The sequence below is a fragment of the Temnothorax americanus genome, unplaced genomic scaffold (genome assembly GCF_048541705.1).
Source record: "Temnothorax americanus isolate GAGA-0224 unplaced genomic scaffold, ASM4854170v1 Scaffold3, whole genome shotgun sequence".
Classification (NCBI taxonomy): Eukaryota; Metazoa; Arthropoda; class Insecta; order Hymenoptera; family Formicidae; genus Temnothorax; species Temnothorax americanus.
This window is the reverse complement of record NW_027509442.1, coordinates 3,047,534-3,068,256: the sequence shown is the minus strand read 5'-3', so window position 1 is coordinate 3,068,256 and position 20,723 is coordinate 3,047,534. Positions and strand designations below refer to the sequence as shown.

The following is a 20,723-nucleotide window of genomic DNA, read 5'->3' as shown; positions in this document are numbered from 1 at the left end:
CGTCGCGTGGATTCTTACGTGCGCCCCGAAGTCTCCCGTAACCCTTTCCCGCCGTCGACGGTACATCACCAACACGCGATGCTCCAACCCCCCGACGCCGACATCGACGTCGCCGCATCGACTAACTCGCCGATGGGCGCCCCCGTCGATGGGCTTTCTCGTCGAAGGGGGTCGCCGGTTCTCTTATCGCCGGTGGATCTAAAGGAAAGAAGCTTTAATCTACTTAGCAAACATTTATGTATAAAACATTGCTTTTGTGCCTTGAATAGCCTGAAACGATTATATCGCCCTTTAAAAGCTTAAACGAAATTTCTGTATAGAATACAAATGTGTTTTCAGTATAAATATTATCAGAAATATGAATTTAATGCCGTCAGCTTTAATTATTATATAATTGCGAATTAGAAGAAAATTGCTTGTTTTGGAATCAATAATTATGACTTTCGTATCTAGCTTTAATATTATTTAGTAATATTATTATTATTAGTAATATTACATGTAATGATGTAATTGATATTATTGATTATTGTTTTAAAATATATATACAATATTATATAATGAATATATATATATAATAATGAATATGTATGTATATATGCTATATACTTTAATTTTTTCACGCACAAGGAAAATTAATAAATAATGTATCAGCTTTCTAAATTCTTTGAGCAATCAATTATCTTCGCTGACAAAACCTTAACAGTAACAGTAAACAGTTTAACATAACAATAAAATTATATAATATTATTATATATGTAAATTATAATTATTAATTATATAATTGACCGATGATGTCGCGATTACGCGAAATAAATCATCGGTTATTTAGCTATGCGCTCAATCGCAGCTCAACGCCCAAAAGAGTTAACTAACTCGATCTGTTAAACCCCCTTGTAGGTCGGTTACGCTCGATGCATTTACACAAGGGGTGGCTGTGTATAAAGGACGTTTCTGAAAGCGCGCGCTATATGCGCACCTACGACCGGGTGTATCGTGAGGTTGAGTTACGGAGCGACCTGTTTTATTAGCTTCGGGAAGCACTGCATTCTTTCCTGTTCGAACTGTAACCGCATGCGCCAAGCGGCACCGACGACAGACGTCCAGGACCGTATATGCAAAGCGTGCGACCTGGGTTAATTCGGCTCATCGCTTTAATACGGAATACAAAATCGAGAGATTTTTGAGGTAAGTGGAAATATATTGTTCAAAAACCGGAGCAGAAAGTTTAGAAGCCTACATTGTTTGTGGATAAATTTGCCGATATTTAACCTCGTTACTTTTTAGAACGAAGAAGCTTTTAAAACAGAGAGAAATCAATAACGAAATATTAAAAACATTACATTTTCATAAAGTTTTTTCCACTTTTAAATAAAACAAATAGAAAAAAATTTAAGAGTCACTGTTTAAATAGCTGGAAAATAGAATGTGTAAATATCTAAAAATAAAGAAATACAGTCCAAAAGAACTTATATCAAGAAATAAGAAAATAAGAAATCTTATTGTGAAACGTTCTCAAACTAAGTTATACGATTTGTGGACAGTCCCAAATCCTTATTGAATTCCTAATAAAGTTAACTGGAAATTACGTCAAATCTGCTATCGGTGCGCTCATCGATCACGCGCGCCACCACGTGCGACATTTATGGGATTTCCCACTTGGATTTATGACCTGGACGAATTTTAATCCACCTTTCAAAACGATGGAGCTGATTTCGGCAAGGTAATGCAAGGCAATTTCCAAATACGAGCACGTTTTATCTGAACCGGTTCCTATGCGAACTGAAATATATGCTCGGGCAAATTTCGTATTCGTACTCTTCTTTGTAGCATAAAACATAAATCTCTCTAACGTTCCCCGAACGAAACGACCGCAAAAATAGTGGTGCAATCGATATAAGTCATATGCACTTATTCGAACACGTAATTCCGTGAACGCGAATTTATTCAACATCGGAAAAGACGATATCAATCGTTAATGCCGCGGTTCAAACCAAAATTATTTGCGTCTTGAATTATAATTAGGAAATCAACTGTTAATATATTTATCTGTTCGTCTTAAATATTATTGTATATGTCCTAAAACGAACATTATTTCGATTCGAAGATTCTTTGATTAATTTGGAATCAATTTCTCTTCCTTCTCGTAACTTCTGCGGAAACTAAAACTATGACTATGATGTATTGCGTTAATGTATTTAGCCTTTAGAATATCATGCAATACTAGTGATATTTATATATTGTAGCTACCATGAATTCTCAAAGAAAATTTAAATAAAAGCCTTTCCTTGAAACGATAAAGGCACGTGTAGACACGATAAGCGAATTATCTACATATACATAGAAACAAGTCAGGAATATGAAGTCGAACAGCTTGACAAATGTACATTTACATTATGTTAAAGGTAAATTTCTTCTAATTGTCCCACATCGGCACGTAGCATTTTGAAGATTAATTTGTAGGCAAATTGAATTTATGGGACAAGATAACGACGATTTTAATGATATTACCGATGCTATCTAAGAAAACATTTGTTACGCGCATCTCTCCTCGATCGAAGTTGTGTCTAATCAGTCAGATTAGATACAAGATATGATTTCACATTTGTCACTTTATGCAGAAACTATAACAACTACTCGTCGAAGCGGTGAAGGGCGGTGAAAGGTGTAAACTGCGGGCGCATTTCGAATAACACGTGCACATTTTAAAATACTTTTCAAGCGAAGTGGTGGAAATACGCTAGGTTTCTTTCCTCGAAAAGTAAATAAGCAGCCTCGAACTTCGGATGATAGTTATTACAATGACGATAAACTGTCATTAATCCACACACGATACGTATCAATCGCCGTTCGTTCCGTGTACCCGCGCCGACAAATTAATGCATTCGGCCGCACCGCATCATTTCGGGCGCGGCGCGAACACGAAGGATCATTTTGCTATTTTACGTTCACTCGGCTTGCGCCCCGATTGCATTAATGTAGGCCGATGGCCGATATATATATGTATATATACGGCAAAGAAAGCCTCATATTAAAATCCGTTCGAGAACGTTCGGGAACGAATGGAAATGTCATCATGCCTGAGCTAGGCTTTATCTCCACACGGCTTCGATAATTTGTCGAGCGCAAATTGCGTCGCGACGGGGAATGATTTAAAATGTATGAACGCTTCTCGAAGGCTGCCCCCCCCGCCTCTCCTCTCCCCTTCTCGAACAGTATCGTCCCATATGAGGGAGGAGGGGTAGGCGGTCTCCTTTGCGATAACGATGCGACCTACTACCGCACCTTCGAACAATAATTAGAAACTGTTATCCTCACGCATATTGCTTCGTAACACTTTGTCCTGCATAGCCTTGAGACGTGGAGGACGTCTCGTGACATTCCGTTATTCAGAAGCTGGGGCCTTCGGCTCGAAGCCGGAACAACGCATCTCTACTTTGTTTTTTTGAATAATGGAAATTTCCTTGATTTTTTAAATTCTTACCTTTAACAACAATTTATCACTAATTTTTATATAAGGATTAATTTTTCATATGTGATTTTTTTATGACACATTTTACAAGTCTTTTAATAACTTGAAATTATTAAGTTGCAGTTGGTGAAAAATGACAGTTGTATAACTTGAATTCTAAGTGAAACGCAGGAGAGATTACTTTACAATTAAATTGCAAGTAAACTAAGAATACAAGCGACATATTTTTATTCGAATCTGGTTAGATATTTCCGAATGCCAGTCGGGTATTATAGTGATCTAACGTATTGCGGCGTTCAACTTGGTGAGCGCGCAGGCTCGCGCGCGACTTTTTCTTCTATCGTTGTGATTATACAACCGACAATCGATCTCTTTCGTAAAGCGAGATCTCGTATCCGGCATGCGCGCGCGCGCGCGAGAGCGCGCACGAGCACGAACAATCGGAGTCCGGCGGCTCGCGCGAGAAAGAGTGAAATCAGCGTTGCGGCATGCCGCGCGCACCGAGGTTTTCGTCCGTGGTGGGTTTCTCTCAGCGCGGCTCGGCACGTCGAGGCGGGGCAGGGCAGGGCAGGTGGACGGTGGACTCTCGGGATCTCTCCTCGGGACTCGGTAGGACTCGACCGATTATCGAGAACGCGCCCAGCCACGCCACCGAGAAGCCGGGCGACGACGATCGAAACGGAGCGGGCTCTTCTCTGGCAGACAGGCCGAAGGAGACCTGCCGTGCCCGCCGTAAAGCACGCCATTCGGCAAAAGGTTTGTGGGAGAGAAGGAGAGACGGCAAGGGGCACGAAGAAAGAAGAAGCGAGAGAAAAGAAACGACGACGCGCAGAGGTCGAGGGAGAGAGAGCTAGAGGGAGAACGGAGAAAGAGAGAGAGAAAGAGCGGAAGGAGGAAAGAGAGAATCTGAGCGAGAGACGGAGACGTGGGATGCGCGGTTGGTAAGAAAAGGCAAACAAGGCAGGATAAAGCCCGTTGAACAGTGATGAGTTTCGTGGAAAGAGCCGACAGTCCGGGAAGAAAGAGAGACTGCCTTAATCCCGAATCGAAGACTTTACCAAAGACTCCTCTCTCGGATGGTACAATCTTCCCAGGCATTCCCCGAGAATTTCCGAGATTTTGACGGCAGACATCCTTTAGTTTTCGATTCTATTCGGGTAGCGAGGTCTCCGCGATATCGAATTCCGTGAACGAAGCGCGCGTTCTCGAATTCAAGACCTCTGAGAAAGGGAGGTTTTTTTTTTCTTGAAGATTTTATAATTTGAGCCGCCGCAACGGAAGGCGAAGGAGAGCGCGTCACAGATCTCGCGTCCTCCCTAAATCCGGTGCTTGAGGCAGGAGAACAAGCAGACGCGTATAATATGGAAGAAAAACAGGGTACAAAGACTTTATTTAAGTATCAAAGGAAAAGAAAATATGCGTCTCGAAATTTTGATCGATTCATTCTTTACAACGTACCTTGAGTATCTATTCATCTATTACATTATTTCAAAATATGCCTTGGATTTTACACAATCTTTTTACTGTCATTTTGACCACGTAATTTTGTAATTGATACATTTACCTGTGAGAAGATAATATATGTGTATAACAGATTATATATAAATAATTTTCGTATTATAGCTTTTTGCAAAATCATGGGAATTTAGAGAATATTGCGAATATATAGGTATTTTCAACTTTTTGGCGCTTGAGATCGAAAGCACGCAACACTAATCGACCTTTGACGCTCTAATCGTGGGGTTTGGGTGTCTGTTAAATGATTGCAAAGTAGGAGGAGGAGTAACGACCTTGCAGTGTACCGGAATAACATGTGAACCCGTTTGGATTTTCTTTGTTTAAAATTTAACGAACGCGTGTCGGCTAAAACAACGCATTCTCGTAAGGCGCTCCGATAGTAGCGCCGAGACGACTCTCCTCTTTTTCCGGGCAAATAAGTAACACGATACACGTATATGTAGGTATATCCGTGTCTCCATACATACATATCCGGTTTTATTATTTAATCCAGGAAAGGGGAATTCAGACGTGAGATCCATGTGGATGTATTGCACCTTGCTTCTCTGCATGAATTAAATGTTCGAATGTTCATCAATGTTGTTCAATAATGTTGTTCCATTTGCGGAAATATCATTTAATCTAATTATTGACATACAAATAAATCACTATTTTCAGAACCCATTATCAATTTTTTTTTTACATTTTATCACATATTTTTTTATAATTAAAATATTTATAATAAACTAACAATCGCAGCATCTTTTTAATGAAATTTTGATTTATTAAATATCAATCAAATAAAATCAAAAGAATTATTGATTTACAAATGCGATCAAACAAATTTATATCGTTAACGAATAAATTTTTATAAATATAATAATAGAAGATAACAAGCGTTGTAGATATCTGGCAATAGGCACGTCAAAACGTGTAAGACCATGTAAATAGTTACGTAACTTAACTTTTGTAAGTACATAATATAGATTATGTACATAAAATTAAATATGACAAATAGTTGTATTCATAAAAATGTGCATTAATTTGTAAAGATTAAAATCTTGTTGGGCATATATTTGCATGTATCCCATATGATATATTACAGTAACTTTTTTCCACGTCACTATCGTAAAAAAAAATAATTATTATTCATTACAATTGATGATTTTGTTTCTGAGCGCTTTACGCGCTGCTATCTGCGACCATCCTGTTTCGCTTGCTGACCAAACATGTGTTCGCATGAATAATGGACACCCTTCGACGTACTCTTTACGTTGTAAAGTACCTAATATCATTACATGCACTTTATTATGTAATTTAGCGCATTATTTCATTTAACTTAATTTTTGCTATAAATCTACATTTCACTTGATTTCTTTGAATTAATTGAATTCAGTTAATTCGCTCAATAATAAAATATTGAGGAAATAGTATAGCTTAAAACATTTTCGATATCTTTTTATGTTGGAATATTAAAATAGCCATATTTATCTTTACTTTTTATGAAAAATAATCACGAAAGTTAATGACAATAAAAATGCAGGAAAGAGGTAACAGTGCACGTTTATGCAAATGAAATTATTTTATTTCATCTCGCTTTTCCAACCGCGTTTCTCAAGGAGGAATCGTATCTCCGATTAGCGTGCGTTTCGTTTATCTTAAAATACAAGCGAAAAAAAATCATTCGAGAAAGTCTCCTCGTCGCGTGAGAGGCGCGAGCCGTCCGATGCGACGATTCCTCTTCGCTCGCTCTTCCTCCGGACAAATATGTAATGCGATATGCGCGCGCGCGTGTATACATGCACACACGCCATCCGGAGCAGTGAGCGTGTGTCCGCGAGTACAAAGGGGGCACGCCAATATAGTTTTAAAACGGAATCGAGCGAGCGAGTTGCACGGCGGGGCGCGAGGGAAGGCCAGAGAGGCAAGCAAAAGCAAGTCCGAGCGAGTAACAGTGGGCGACCCTGCTGCCGGCTGCCGACAGCATTCCTACAACACAACGCGCCCCGCGCGACCCACACATCGGGCACAATACACGGCGTACATACCCACACGCGCGCGTCACACACACACATGCGTGCGAACGAGCCACACGTACAATGTCGGATTGCAAGGCATCACCGCCCTTGGGAGCCACGATATAGCCACCGCGAGGATGGGGACGGACAGACGGATTTGCGCGAATCGATTATGCGCATTGAACTCTGTCGAATTTAAATCACAAAGTCCAGAAAAAAGGATATCATTCGTAAGAGGTAGATACTTCGCTCTCGCAATACACAGCATCGCCTTACCGTGATATACATACTTGCGACATTAAGTATTTCCATCGAAGATCGTGCATCCTGGTTTTTTCTTTCGGTGTTTTTTCCGGTAAAATGTGCGGTTTCATCCTCTTACAGATCTTGAAAATTCGATAGAAACGAAATGCAGAAAATGCCTGGGCTCTCTGTCGAATTGATCCGCGCCTGGCGCAGGCGCGGAGCGAGCGAGCTCGACGCTTTCCATGGCGTTGCCCGTGCCAGAAAATTAGGCGGAATCTCTCCTCAGCCGTTAGTTCGGGTTGAGTGAATTATACGCTGTCTCTTCGCAATGCAGCATTTTCTTCGCTCAGTGATACTTACGTGCGATATCAATGTTTCTACAACGACTAGAAAACTTTTTTTTCCTTAGAGCGGCAAATGAAATGGCTTCAAGAGGTTCTTTAAAAAAATAAAGAAGAACGTGATTAGAAATAATTATAAATAAAAATATATACACATAATAAATATAGAAATAAAAGTTATCCAGCCTTTCTCTACAACACATAATTGAAAAATTTCAAGTTCCTCGGGGCGTGGGAGAGACTAGAAGACAGCCAATTGAATTGTTCGGCGTGGTTCGTAATGTTTCTAAGTTAGATGTCATCGATCCGTTCGAAATCGGTTCGACTCGGGTTCAATGAGCATTTATGACGGTCCTGTCAGCGTGGCGACGTAACACGACGCGTTGCGTCGCTCGGCCTCTGTCGGTGGGACGCCGTTGCAGCTTCGTGCATCCTCGTGACCGCTCGACTCGGCTATGCACTGTCCTCCCGTCGACTAGCAACGAACGAGTGGTACCCTCTCTTTTCTCTTTCCCCCTCCGTCTTCCTCGCTCATTATTATATCTTTTTATACCTGGATCTCCGTTTAGTTTATTTTACTCGCTTTTATATAAGCGCTGCACACAAATGCTATCTGTACCTTTCCTTCCCGCGTCACGTGAATGTTCAAACTGTGGTAAACTTGTGGCAAATTGACGCGCGCTCTTAGCGGATTATCAGTCAATGCGTCCACTCGTCACTCGCGATATCTTTCACGTAAATTTCTCGTGTTACACATTCCCCCTTGCCTTACTGTGGAAATGTGTTTGGAATTTTTCCTAATGTTTATCGTTACCTCATTAATCGTTATAATTCTTGTCGATCAAATGTTTACATTTAATATACTTTATCTCTCTCATTATATAGCAAACATATAAATTAGTGACTCTATAATAGTTTTCATATTTTGTGCGCTAGTCTGTAATTTTAATATTTCCTACTTACTTATTATCTTACCACCGTTATATATACGTCTTATGTCTTAATCAAATGTCGATGAGCGATGACCGCTAGTAAGTAGACGCTGGTGGATTTCTAGTATTTTATTATTCATTAAGCCGACTGCTTGTCATTTTCTTCCCATTACTAAATTATTACAACACCGCGCGTATTCGGAAAATTATGTAATCTCAAACGCGCTTACAAAGCTATAGGTATATTTCCATCTCGAAACGCGAGCGCGGGTGTGAGAATGCGGCAACTCCGAATAATAGAACGACGCGCTTTTGAACGACGCGGAAGACCGATGATCGACCGGGGGTTAAAGCAGATCGCGGTTGCCAAGGCAACTCCCGTTCTCGATGGACCACTTCCGGTTTCGACGCCCCTCGTCGAACGTGGCCCGTGCCACACGAGGCGTCCGCGTCCGCGTCCGCCTCTCACCGTTTTCCCGCTCCCGGATCGGATCGAATCGGATCGGTGCGACGCGGACGCGGCAATGAGCGAGCGCTCGAGCGCGCGCGAGCGCATATACGCTCGGTAGCGCAGTCTCGAATGCTCTCTAGCCCGCGACCGATTGGAAGGACGATGAGCCGGCGGTGTGCGCGCGTGAAAGGACATCCGGGAAAATGGAACGGGGAGAAATCCGATGAGCGACGAGAGTCTGATGGTAGCGTGTGGCCGCCGCTGGTACGCCGAGATCGATGGCACCCTAGATACCGCGGAATCGGTTTCTCGGCCGAGACGATGGCGCGAGGAGGCGCGGCGCGCTAACAAATCCAGGCGCTCGAAGGCGTTTAAACGCCGCGAAATCGCGCGGACACCAGGCGCCGCGGCACGGATTCAGGCGTGGGAATCGCGTTTGGGCATGAAATCGTATCCTCTCTCGTGGGCGCTGCGCTGCGCTGCGCTGCGCTGTGCTGCTATGCTCCGCTCCGCACCACGCTCAGCCGCGCTGCGCCCGCTCGCGGCGACAGCTCGCGCGCGCCAGTTGACTGTAATAACGAGGAAAAATATGTACTATATGACGTAACGCGACGCGGTGCGTTTGTCGGGGACTGCGACGTGCGGTATGCGCGTCGCTTTGATCGCTCGGTTTTGTACCACATTTATGTCCCGACAAATACCTCGCATTTTTTTTTACAATACGATTTACAAAGTAAAATGTAGAAATCGTATATCCAACGAACTAATTTGCAGAATGGAGTGGGGTGTAAATATTCTAAAAATTAAAATTAAGAGAGATCTTTTGATTGCCAATTATTTTCATACATTTTCTCGGTTTATTTTGTTCATAAATGCATTGCGATCGACCTCTTTTTTCAGACGTTATAATAGCCAGAGGATAAGAAGGATACGTATGTCGCTCATGCGCGTTTCAATTAATTTAGGAATTATTGAATCGGCAGCAATTTATATTTTTTTGTAATCAACGGCTTTGTACTCGCTAATCTCCACTAATAATAGATTACATCTCTCACCTATATATCGTTTAGTTAAAAAAATTCAGCTGAACCAAAAGAATTTAAATCGCGCGATTCTGCAATTTGGGCGCTTCGAATTATTTCCGCATTTTAATAAAATAAACATTTACTGACATTGTTAGACGAGAGATGAGAGAGAGAAAAAGAGAGCCGAGATAGGTTCTCGACAGCATAAATGGCGCATCGATCTGCAGAACATCCCGTATAATCCAAGGATTATTAATAAACTGCATTCATCGATCAATCAATTTTTTAAGTACCGTAATGGCATCGCGCTATCACGACCGCACCATTATATCCCGGCTGTCCTCCCCCCTTCAATTTTGATACATAGAAATAGATTATTTTCCATTCGCGTAGATAGGAGGTCTCGTTTCTCGCGGAGTGCAATCTGTTTGCGCAGCGCGTGGACGAGCGCGGCATAACAAAATAACCGCGCATGTACGCTCGAACGGGCAGAGGAGCGAGAGGGCGAAGAGGAAGAGAGACAGAGAGAGAAAGAAAGAGAGGGAGACAGGGAGAGGAGGGAAAGAAAAAGAGAGATCGCGAGGTTACCTGTTCGCACGCCAACGATAATGCAGTCGAGTACTCCGGGCCTCCGTGTCAACGATCGGCGAACGGCCACGAATCTCGATGTGTGCACGTCCGTCTAAATGTTCCTACCTGAGAACCTTACGCCACCCAGCTGCCCTCCTCTCTCTTTCTCTCCCCCTTTTTCTCTCTTTCTCTCTCTCTCTCTCTTTTTCTCCCTCCCTCCGTCTCTCGGTCTCTCATTCTCATTTTCTTTCTCTTTCTCTCTTGCATTCCCGCATGGAGTAAAGACACAACCAGATTGTGCTATCTCGAAGGGAGAGGGGGGAGGGGGCGACCCCGTGTGTTCATTTCGCTTCTGGTCCGTAACCGTGAGACGAACGCTCTCCGCGTCGCTGTAAAACGGCTCTGCTCCCGCTCCGCGCTCGCGCGAGAGATGTAGCGTCTCGCGCGAGTATTATGATTATGCATCACAATACTCGCACAAAATTAGCGCGTTGCGATATCGGTCGCTCCGATATTGAGATCGCGACCGAGATCGATTCGCATCCGTCGCGTCACAATTTGTGCAATTAAAAGAACAATTTTTTATATATTTATTATATTCGTATTACGCACCCCCTTTGCTTTCAGGACACATAATATTAGATGTATTAAATTAACGATATTGTAGAAACTAAATTACAATAATTAAAAGCATTGTCAATAATATATTGATCTCGATATAATTCAATCATATATTTATAATCTCTCTTAAATGTTACTTTTGAGGAAAATGGCTTATATCTTTCAAAAAGCACACGTTGACTTTAATCATTCTATATATTATATCGATATATTTGATTTAATAGCATAATATATAACAAAATTATACAGTATAATAAATATAATAAATATAACAGTAATATAAGTATAAGTACAAGTACAATATAAGAAAATTATATGATAAAATTATACCATAGTTCATGTCGCTTGTTAAATCTCCAATTTGTGATCGCATACAATATTATATAAATTCAAAAAATAATAATATTTTAAAATAATTTATCTAAATACACCATTGATAACGTACCATCACCGTGAGTCTTTTTAGATTCTTGCTTTGGAGAAATATCTGTTACAGCAGATATTCGTGAATCAATAATGGCTTGCGAATCCAATTGTCGCGGCGTACCGAATTTGGATGTGGGAAGTGCGGCCGTGCCGTGATTATCGGCAATCTTTCGCTTCCGATTGTCCCCGTTAAGGAAAGGGCATCGCCGCCGGGGGAGAATCGCCAGCGCCAGGCACACCACGAGAAATCAGAGTTCGCCATTAAAGCGTCACGTCGTGAAATAATGCGCAACCTAACACACAAACGAGGCGGTTACACCCACCGCGAGCGCGGAGAAAGCAAAAGGAATTTCGCAGCCGCGATATCACCGCGGCATTATTTTCCCTTCACCGTGCCACCTGCCGTCCTCCGACATTGCGCCGCGATTTTCAGAGAGATCGGGACAGAAAAACATTGAGAGAGAGAGAGGGTGGGATGGAGGAGTGAAGAAAAGGGAGTGGTATTTATTAGGCTCTGTGGAATTGTGTTAAATTGTCTAGAGCGCTCGCGGTACTATTTACAAACAATCATTGATTAAACAAATATATAGGGACATCGCGTTAAGTGGAAAATCAAGTAGAGCGAGTGGCGGGAAAATTAGTCAAAGTATCACATTTTAATCGGTAAATGGAATAATAATTCTAATTATCATCGAGGAGGAATCGAAGAGATTGCACTTGAAACCACCGAGCTAGGAGGTACAGTGTCTCTCGCGAGTGTCTCTCACCTGACAGACAAGGAGGAGATCGGGACAGGGAAAAGAAAGAGAGAAAAAGAGAGAGCGAGAGGGAGAGAGAGAAAGAGCGAAAGCTGTTAACGCGCACGCTGGCGCACACAGCGACCGTTTATTCATACACCTACCACATCTTCATTAGAGGCGTACACGAAGCCGCGGATGATTTTGCAGGATCTGCTTTCTGGCCTCCGATGGACCGGTATATATGCGCACCCGATGCGGCCGAACCGACCATCGACTTGCCCCCCATACACCACGGTGTATTTATATTCGCGCGTATACGCGTGTGCGTGTGCCGAGACGCGCGTCAACGTGCCCGTGTACGCGCGCACGTGTATGTACATACGTATCTCGCTAGGATATTTAACGTACGCGCGAGAACGGCGAATTCCCACCGTGTCGCCGTAGCCGGGGTAAGTTCTCTCTTTTTCTCTCTCTCTCTCTCTCTCTCTCTCCCTCCCGACGGTGTATTCTATAATATGTATAGGCAGAGTTGCCGTTCGTTCGTACGTTCCTTCGGTCGAGGTCCGCTCCAGGTTGTCCGGCCTGTGTGCGCTCTCGCGGCCGGGGGCCGGGGCTCCCACCAACGCAACGCGCGACCTAGCCTTCTTACCCGCCCACCTACTCTATCGAGCAATCCACAAATGCATTCTTTCCTCTCTTCTTCCCTTCTGTCTCTCTTCCTGAGTTGCCCCGTCGTCTTCTCCCGTCTCGGCTAGGCAGCGTATGCATCGCGGTCTCTTCTTCGCTCGCCTCTCTTCCTCTCCCCCGCTTCTCTCGTCTTGTCTCTTTTTTCTCTCCACGTTCTCCGGCGTCTCCCTCCTCTTTCTCGCAGCCCGCGCCGCGTGCTCTCCTCATCTCTCTTTCTTTTTCCCCTCCGTCCCTTCGACCCCCCCCCCCGCCCCCATCCATCCACATTCGCCGTTCCGTCTCTTCTCACCGTATCTCTACGTCGAGTTTTAAAGAGTGTCGTGAAGCCAGGGTATGAGACGGGACAGTCAGCCGGGCCACGTACGCGTGTGTTTTCCGCGCGGCTGTGTGTCCGTGCGTCTTCCTTATACACGACGCTACAGATGCGCCTCGTGATATACGTTTATGTTGGCGCGGGCGCGAACGCACACTCGGATGCGTGCGGATGCACGTACATGTTCGAGGCATGGACCGGAGAAGTAGGGCCTCTCTGCCTCTCCGTCCCCCTTCGTTTCTTCCTTTTCGTAGCCCCCCTTGTCTCTCGATTCCTCCCACCTCTCGCCTCGTTCGCCCTCTCTCCCCTCCTCCCAGCCCGTCCTTTCTTTCACTCTTTCTCTCTTCTCTCTCTCTTTCTATCTTTCTATACGACCCGCGGAGAAGTGCCCTTCCTCCCACTCGTCTTGTCCGGACGATCGGCGTTTCAACGTTAGAGACCTTACATGCTTGGCATACCTGCAAACGAGCGCCGAGCGCGTAAGTCCACCCAATATAGATACCGATACGCAGACACAGAGAGAGATCTGCCCGAAAACCTGTCAGGACTCGGTACTCGCCACGAGTTGGCCTTAAGGGCGCCGAGGGAGAGACGCCGAGAAGGATCGAGAGGAAAATGTATCCCTCCTCTATGTTTATTGATAGCTCTTAGGCGACGGCCACCCGTAGGCGTCATCTTGAAAGCTGGAATGCCCGGATTAATCAGGATGGCATCCGACTTTCAAGATGACGATTATATATGAGGATGTACCAATATGCAACATATAGAGATAATCCGGGACAAACTTTATATAGTTACTTTATATAATTGGGCGGATATATAGCGAGAGAAACTCTCTCCAATTGACTTTAAAGCGTGCAACTCCGCAATAAAAGTTCATTAATGTCACTTTATGTGAAACTTGACTTACCGTGTCAGAAAGAATATATTCTTGCCTTCTACGTACCTTTATACGTGTGATTTATAGCTTCCTAGCTATGAGAGAGAGAGAGAGAGAAATTCTACTTGCGCTAATAATAAATATAATAAAATGTGTGACAACTTATAACAAATATGTATTTTTAAATCCTTTTATATTACATATAAAATTTTATAATTGTTATTATAATATTATTTATACTTATCACACAATTATTGTTGAGAATTAATAATATTTAAAAAACCTAATAGAATGTTATAAAAGTAACCCTATTTCATAATCTTTGTTATATACTTTATCCGTATATAATTGAATAAAACTCCAAATATCCTCTAAATCGATGAAGCTTCCAAGTTTGAACACCCTTGAGTGAATAATCATACGTGATTGTGTTACGATACAGGGAGGGAGTCTCGACGCGGATCAATTTTCATTCTGGCGTCTGTCAAGGCCGCCGTTGATTCTGCGACCATGAATCATCTTACTACTTGCTCCATGTGTGCCTATTGTTTAGGGATCGTATTATAAGCGTCCGCAATCCAGATATCGCTCCCCCTTGTATAAACCGAGTTCTCTTAAAAGCCGTGTGTTAATATTGCTACTCGCAGGGCCAGTACATAAACGCCACGATTAGAATTCTGATAAAATATTTATACCGCTCTATATCGGTATCAAAACGTTGGAAGGAAAGTTTTCCCGCATACGGAACTCAGATCTCTTAGGATCGGAGCATCGGTGCGACTACCCTCGTTTCGCACCCTAAAAAAAATCGCATTTTCCCCCACCGTGCTTCATCGTATATTTAACAAGCTATTGCCGACTCCGGAATTTCTCCTTTTCTCCCTCTATATCTATGTATCTTATGTACAGACACGGGTTTCCGCCACATTCCGCCCATCCTCGGGGCAACACTCCTTATTGATAGTTTTCTAGACCGAGCTGATATATATAGCGAGGCTGCACCGCACCAGTGCGGCCGGAGGAACGTAAAAGACATGCTCGGACGCGGGTTACCTCGCCATTCGGCCCGCGAAGCGTCCGTACCGAGGCCCCAGCTACGGGGTCGCGATAATATATGCCGCTATTCGGCATTCACGGTAGTAAATATCGCGCCGTAATATCCGCGGATTCCCGGCGTGCCGTGTATATGATGGAGCGGCGGTGCGCGTCGCGCGCGTCGTATTATGGTCGGAGACAACGAATGGACGATAGGCATCGGACGCAGAACACACCGGAGGAACGTAGCCGACGCCGGCCGTTTACGATTCTACAAATAATCCTCACGTCCGCAAGTAATTTTTCTCATCCGCTCACCTCCGCAGAATCCTGCTGTACGGAGCTGGTTCCGCGAGGAAAATCGCGAGGTATGGACGAGGGGTCCTCCTCTTTCGCCTCTTTCCTCGCGCCGGTATCCGTAGTTTAACGAGAGGTCTGAAGTTTGATAGCGGCGGAGAAAACGGAGTAAGGTAGGTCACTTATACGACTCGTGTGTCGTTTGTTTTTATGGGAATATGCTGATAGTTGTGCGATGGGCGCAACAATCTGGAAAACCGCATCGCCGCTTTCGTGAGAACATCGTATTTTTGACACAACGAGATTCTGTCGCGGGAGATTTATTTAACGTACGCGTAATTAATTTTAGTACGTAATTAGGGACTAATAGAACTTAAGAGGCAAAAATGTACAAATTAAATCTGGATGTATTAAAGGATGTTTACAAGTTTCTAATTCTAGCATCTTGTGCTTAAATTACATATTTTATTTCTAATAGTGTGTATATAAAATTGTGTATATATAAATATACACAAACACGTTATGTATACATGTTTTCTTTGTATACGTACATATATAAAAAGAAATATATTTATTTATATATAAATTCGTATCATTAGGGATTGTAGATATTGTATATTACACAGGCGCGCACACACATACACACACATACACATGAATAACTTCAATGATGCAAATTTTCATATATGTATATATATGTATATATGCACACATACGTATAAGGACATCTACATATCATTGTGCGTGTCATTGATGTTAGTAGTAGTGCGTCACCGACAGACGCTCGGCCCGTTAGGTAGTGGTCTCCGGTGCGGGTCGTCCGTGCGGAGAGCACGTTTCCCCGGCTGCATGGACATGTAAGTGCTCCGAGTAGGTGTGAGAGCCGTGTAGGTGGCTCTCTCGCTTAGGCGGAGGTCGAGGAGCGGGGTCGCTGACGTCCCTGTCTGACGCCGGCCGGCCGGCCGACCTCCGACCAAACGCAAGCGAGCCACGCCACAGGGTAAGGGCGAGGAGAAATCCTGGCGCGTGTACGCGCGTCATCGTTCGCAGCCGCGCGAGGATACAAGTTCGCTCCGTTGTGCGTCTCTTAATTCTCGCGGCAGTTTCTTCTGCTCGAGCGAATTTAGCCGACGGATCTATCGGAATAGCAATGGAGCTGCGTTTATCTGACCAATTGGCAAACGGATTTAACCCGCAAGTCAAATCAATTGTCTATCGCGACTTTTGTCAAGCATGCGTCGTATCATTTAATGGAACTCGTGATTTCTCACACAGAAGGAGAAAGATATTTAAAGTATTTATCCTTGCTTGCTTTCTCGATTGATGTGATTGGATTATACTCACGAATTTGTCATAGAAAACAAATGGACCTATAAGAATCGAATTTTAATTCTCTTCTTTCTTCTTAATGCAAGAATTTGAAACAGAAATGGTAAATATATATATATATATATATATATATATATATATTCTTATAGGTCCATTTGTTTTCTATGACAAATTCGTGAGTATAATATTTATATATATAATCTATACACTTCATAATTACTGATAAATAATAAAGAGCTTGGAGCCTCATTTCTAATGTTTAGCTGTTCACCGTTCGTCGTTAATATCTCTACGAAAAATATATCAATGCGAATAAAACTTTATTTATACGGCACGTGATGTCAAGTCGATTATCTATCGGCGTGACTATAGTCAAGTGTGTGCGTTGTATCGTTTAATGAAACTCTTGATTTTTTACGAACTTCACAACAGAATAGTTGAGAGTTGTATTTTAGGTGATGTTGTTTTTATACTTGCAAGTAGACGCATAGCTTAAGCCGCGGCTGATCGGAATTACGAGAGAGAAGTCGGGCCGGAATTGTCGGGAGGATATTAACGGGCGGATACGTTGGAATATCGGTTGGTTAACTATTGTGCAATATGTAATATTAACTCTCCGGACGAGAATATATATGATAATATATATGGAGAAAAATTTTATAAAATTATAAAATTTTAATAATTAAGGTGCATTAAGCAACAAAAAATATCCGCGCGATGTTCCGCGCGCGAAATGTATTTCTCTCTCTCTCTGCAAGTTCTCTAATTTATATATTTTTGTAGAGAAGAATCTTTTTTCTTCGGATAATTTTTTCCGTAAAAAAATTCATATTTATTAAACTGTCGTGGAACTTGAGATGTATTAACGTAGTCAATAAATCTCTCGTTTTCATGTAGATAGACCGTCGACGCGCATTCTTGCAGTGCTCGTGCGCGAGTGTACATATCGAACGAACGAATACACACATAAAATCGGTGTGTATCAGTCGAGCATTTATCTACCAGCAAGTGTTCCTAGGGAGAATCGTCGAACTTGCGTCTGCTTATCGTTCGGTACTCACAGACGAATTGAGAGGGCACGATACAAATATATATATTATACCTCGGTTTGCTCATTTGAATATCATGAATACGATTGATATCCCGAAATATTTCTTAAGGTCTGTGTCCACGATGCTAGAACTTGGTCCAAGTTCTCGGACCGAGGAAAAGTCACTGAAACTTGGATCGTCGTGGACACACCAGTTTTGCATCCAAGTTCGGTGTGTCCCCGATCCAAGTTTCAGTAACTTTTCCTCGGTCCGAGAACTTGGACCAAGTTCTAGCATCGTAGACACAGGACCTTTATAGGAGCATCCAAGAATTGGATAAATAATTCGAAAAATGTGTGTCTAATCGTAAATATTCAACAACTATTGAACATAAAGATTTCCATTAGTAGGTTACATAATTTTGGAGAATAGACAGTCTTCCAAAAAATTTCGAGAGATTCATCTGATATTCCTGAGAAGCGCAATTATGATTGATATCACGTTTTAATGAGAAAATATCGTGGAGCCTGTCGCTCCCTGAAATACTGAGTCTGCGAGTAGACAAATGGAAAATTTAGTGCGAGTTCTATAAAAAATCACGAAACGTATGAATCTCTCGTGCGAACCTTCGAATATACTGTTTTTGAATATGCAGCGAGTTTTCCTAGGTAAATATGCATTCGGATGCGTCTTTCAACGTAAGTATATGCGTTCACATCGACGCTTACTTCACATTTGGCCGCCTATAAAGTGGAACACGCGGACGTTGAATTCGTATCCGAACTACTCGCTCGCAAGGGTCGCAAATCTTTCACAATGAAATAACACGCGTATGGTGTCTGTATGAGAACGTTTCTGATAATTCTTTTCGTTAGCAATAAATGCAAGCGATTAAGAAAAAAAATTATTTAAGAGAATAAAATAACAGATATTATATATATAGCTACTTGAAAAGTATGGAGAACGATCGAGATTTAACTGGTTAGGTAACTACTTTATAGAAACAGTTGACAGACTGGGTTAGCCAGTCTCATAATACGACAATAGTAAACAGTTGTCTACGTGGATTATAATCCCAGGTAGAGAAACTAACTCTAGTTTTCAGACTTGGCACTAACTATAGCCGTATAGCTTTGGTTCTAGCTACATGCAACCATCCCCTAAACATGCTGGGGGAATGCGATGCTATTCCCCGTGCGACTGTTCGAAATATGCGGGACGTGATTCCCGTATCAATGCTATACGATACGAAATGCGGCACACGATCCTCCTGGTCCAATGAAATCGTCCGGAATAAATTGATACCGGATTAATCAAAGATTCATACGTGAAAGAAAGTGCGCGCGGCACTTAGAACACCCTGTATACATTAAGATATACCCCCCCCCTCCTCCCGTCGTGAACAACCCACACCTTATTTATAAATCCTCAACGCGGCATCGACGATATTGGCGTTCGGCATATTATTACCATCTATAGAAATCGTTCATGAGCCGTTCGAAACCACGTGATTTATGTGATTGCTTGCGCGAATCCGCCTCGTATGTTCTCTCGCGCGTGTACATAAGAAGAAACTGTACATACCTTCCTCCGGCACACCGCAGGGACAGTGGGTGGGGGACCGTAAGGCCGTAAGGGAACGACCGTATGGAGAAGCTTGGGACGATCGGGATGCTAATTCGTTTTGCTCGCTTCCTCGGCTGCCTCGTCCTTTTCTGCGAATGCAGATCGTCGGTGGACGACGACGCGGACGCGGCCGTGGAATGCGTTCCTCGTTCTGGGGGCGTACGCGCGGCGCGGCGCGGCGCGGCCGAAAGAATAAAGGCGCGGAAGATTATGAGCGTATTTCATTCACTAAAAAGATAGAACATCGAAGTGTGATACTATTATGCTACTGATACTATTATTATTGCGTTTCTTTTATTCGGCAAGCGTGCGTTTTGCGGGATTTTCATGCGACTCGATTATCGACGAAATTCGATTACGCATTTCGGACATTTTTTTTATATAAGTTCAATGTTTGAATCGTTGGCAGATTTTAATAGCGAAAATTGCGGCATTGAAATAGGCATTACAGATTATTTATTACATTCTCATTGAGTATCAATACTTATTATAAGTGAGAGAAATTTTCAGGTGCTAATGCATATTTATTAACGCATGCAAAATAATAATTGGAAAAGTGACTTACAATTAGTCATTATTCATAGACTCCGTGAGTTGTCAATCACACTAGTGAACATAGTAAATATTTAGATACCAGTACAAAATCAACTGCTACAATTATGCACGATATATAAATAATTGAAATAGTTTGCATTATGAAAACTAACGGGGATAAAATATTCAACGTGAATTAAATAACCAAGCTGCAGGTATTATTTTCCGATTAAAAGCTCCGTCGAAACGTGTTACGTCGTCAGGTTAAAAAAAGAAGTAGCTCTTTTATTCAAAAATTGGAAAATGAAAGATGGGTCGCACGAGAGCACGACGATGACGAATGAAAAACGCCGCCGCCGCACCGAGCCGCTCTCCGGGCAGCAGATATTTCTCTTTATAGGACATCGATCTCTCATCTAGCCGTCGATTTCTCTTTTTTTTTCCGCGCAGTTTGCGAGCATTTCCCCTTTCGCTCTGCGGCTGCTCGCAGTCATCGGCTATCGCGGCGTTGTCTACGGTCGTACAACGGGGATAACAATACCATGACTCGGGCGATGGCTCAACTAAAACGGTATATACTTGCCAAGCGGACCGAACTGCCATGTTATATCCTGTGCGGAGGCATGTATCTGTAATAACTCTCATAGCTCACATA

General features: G+C 42.8%; 1 protein-coding gene across 2 annotated transcripts in view; it reads right to left on the bottom strand.

Annotated features, from left to right (window-relative positions):
* Positions 1-20,723, bottom strand: part of Cysu (peroxidase homolog) — a 138,178-nt gene that overhangs the window by 90,027 nt on the left and 27,428 nt on the right. Inside the window, exon 1 of one of the 2 annotated variants that reach the window (XM_077412098.1) lies at positions 19,493-19,572. The exons of the other annotated variant lie outside the window; for it this stretch is intronic. The gene's annotated coding sequence lies outside the window, so the exon portion shown is untranslated. Of the gene's footprint in view, positions 1-19,492; positions 19,573-20,723 lie in introns of those variants that run through there. 2 annotated transcript variants of the gene reach the window in all.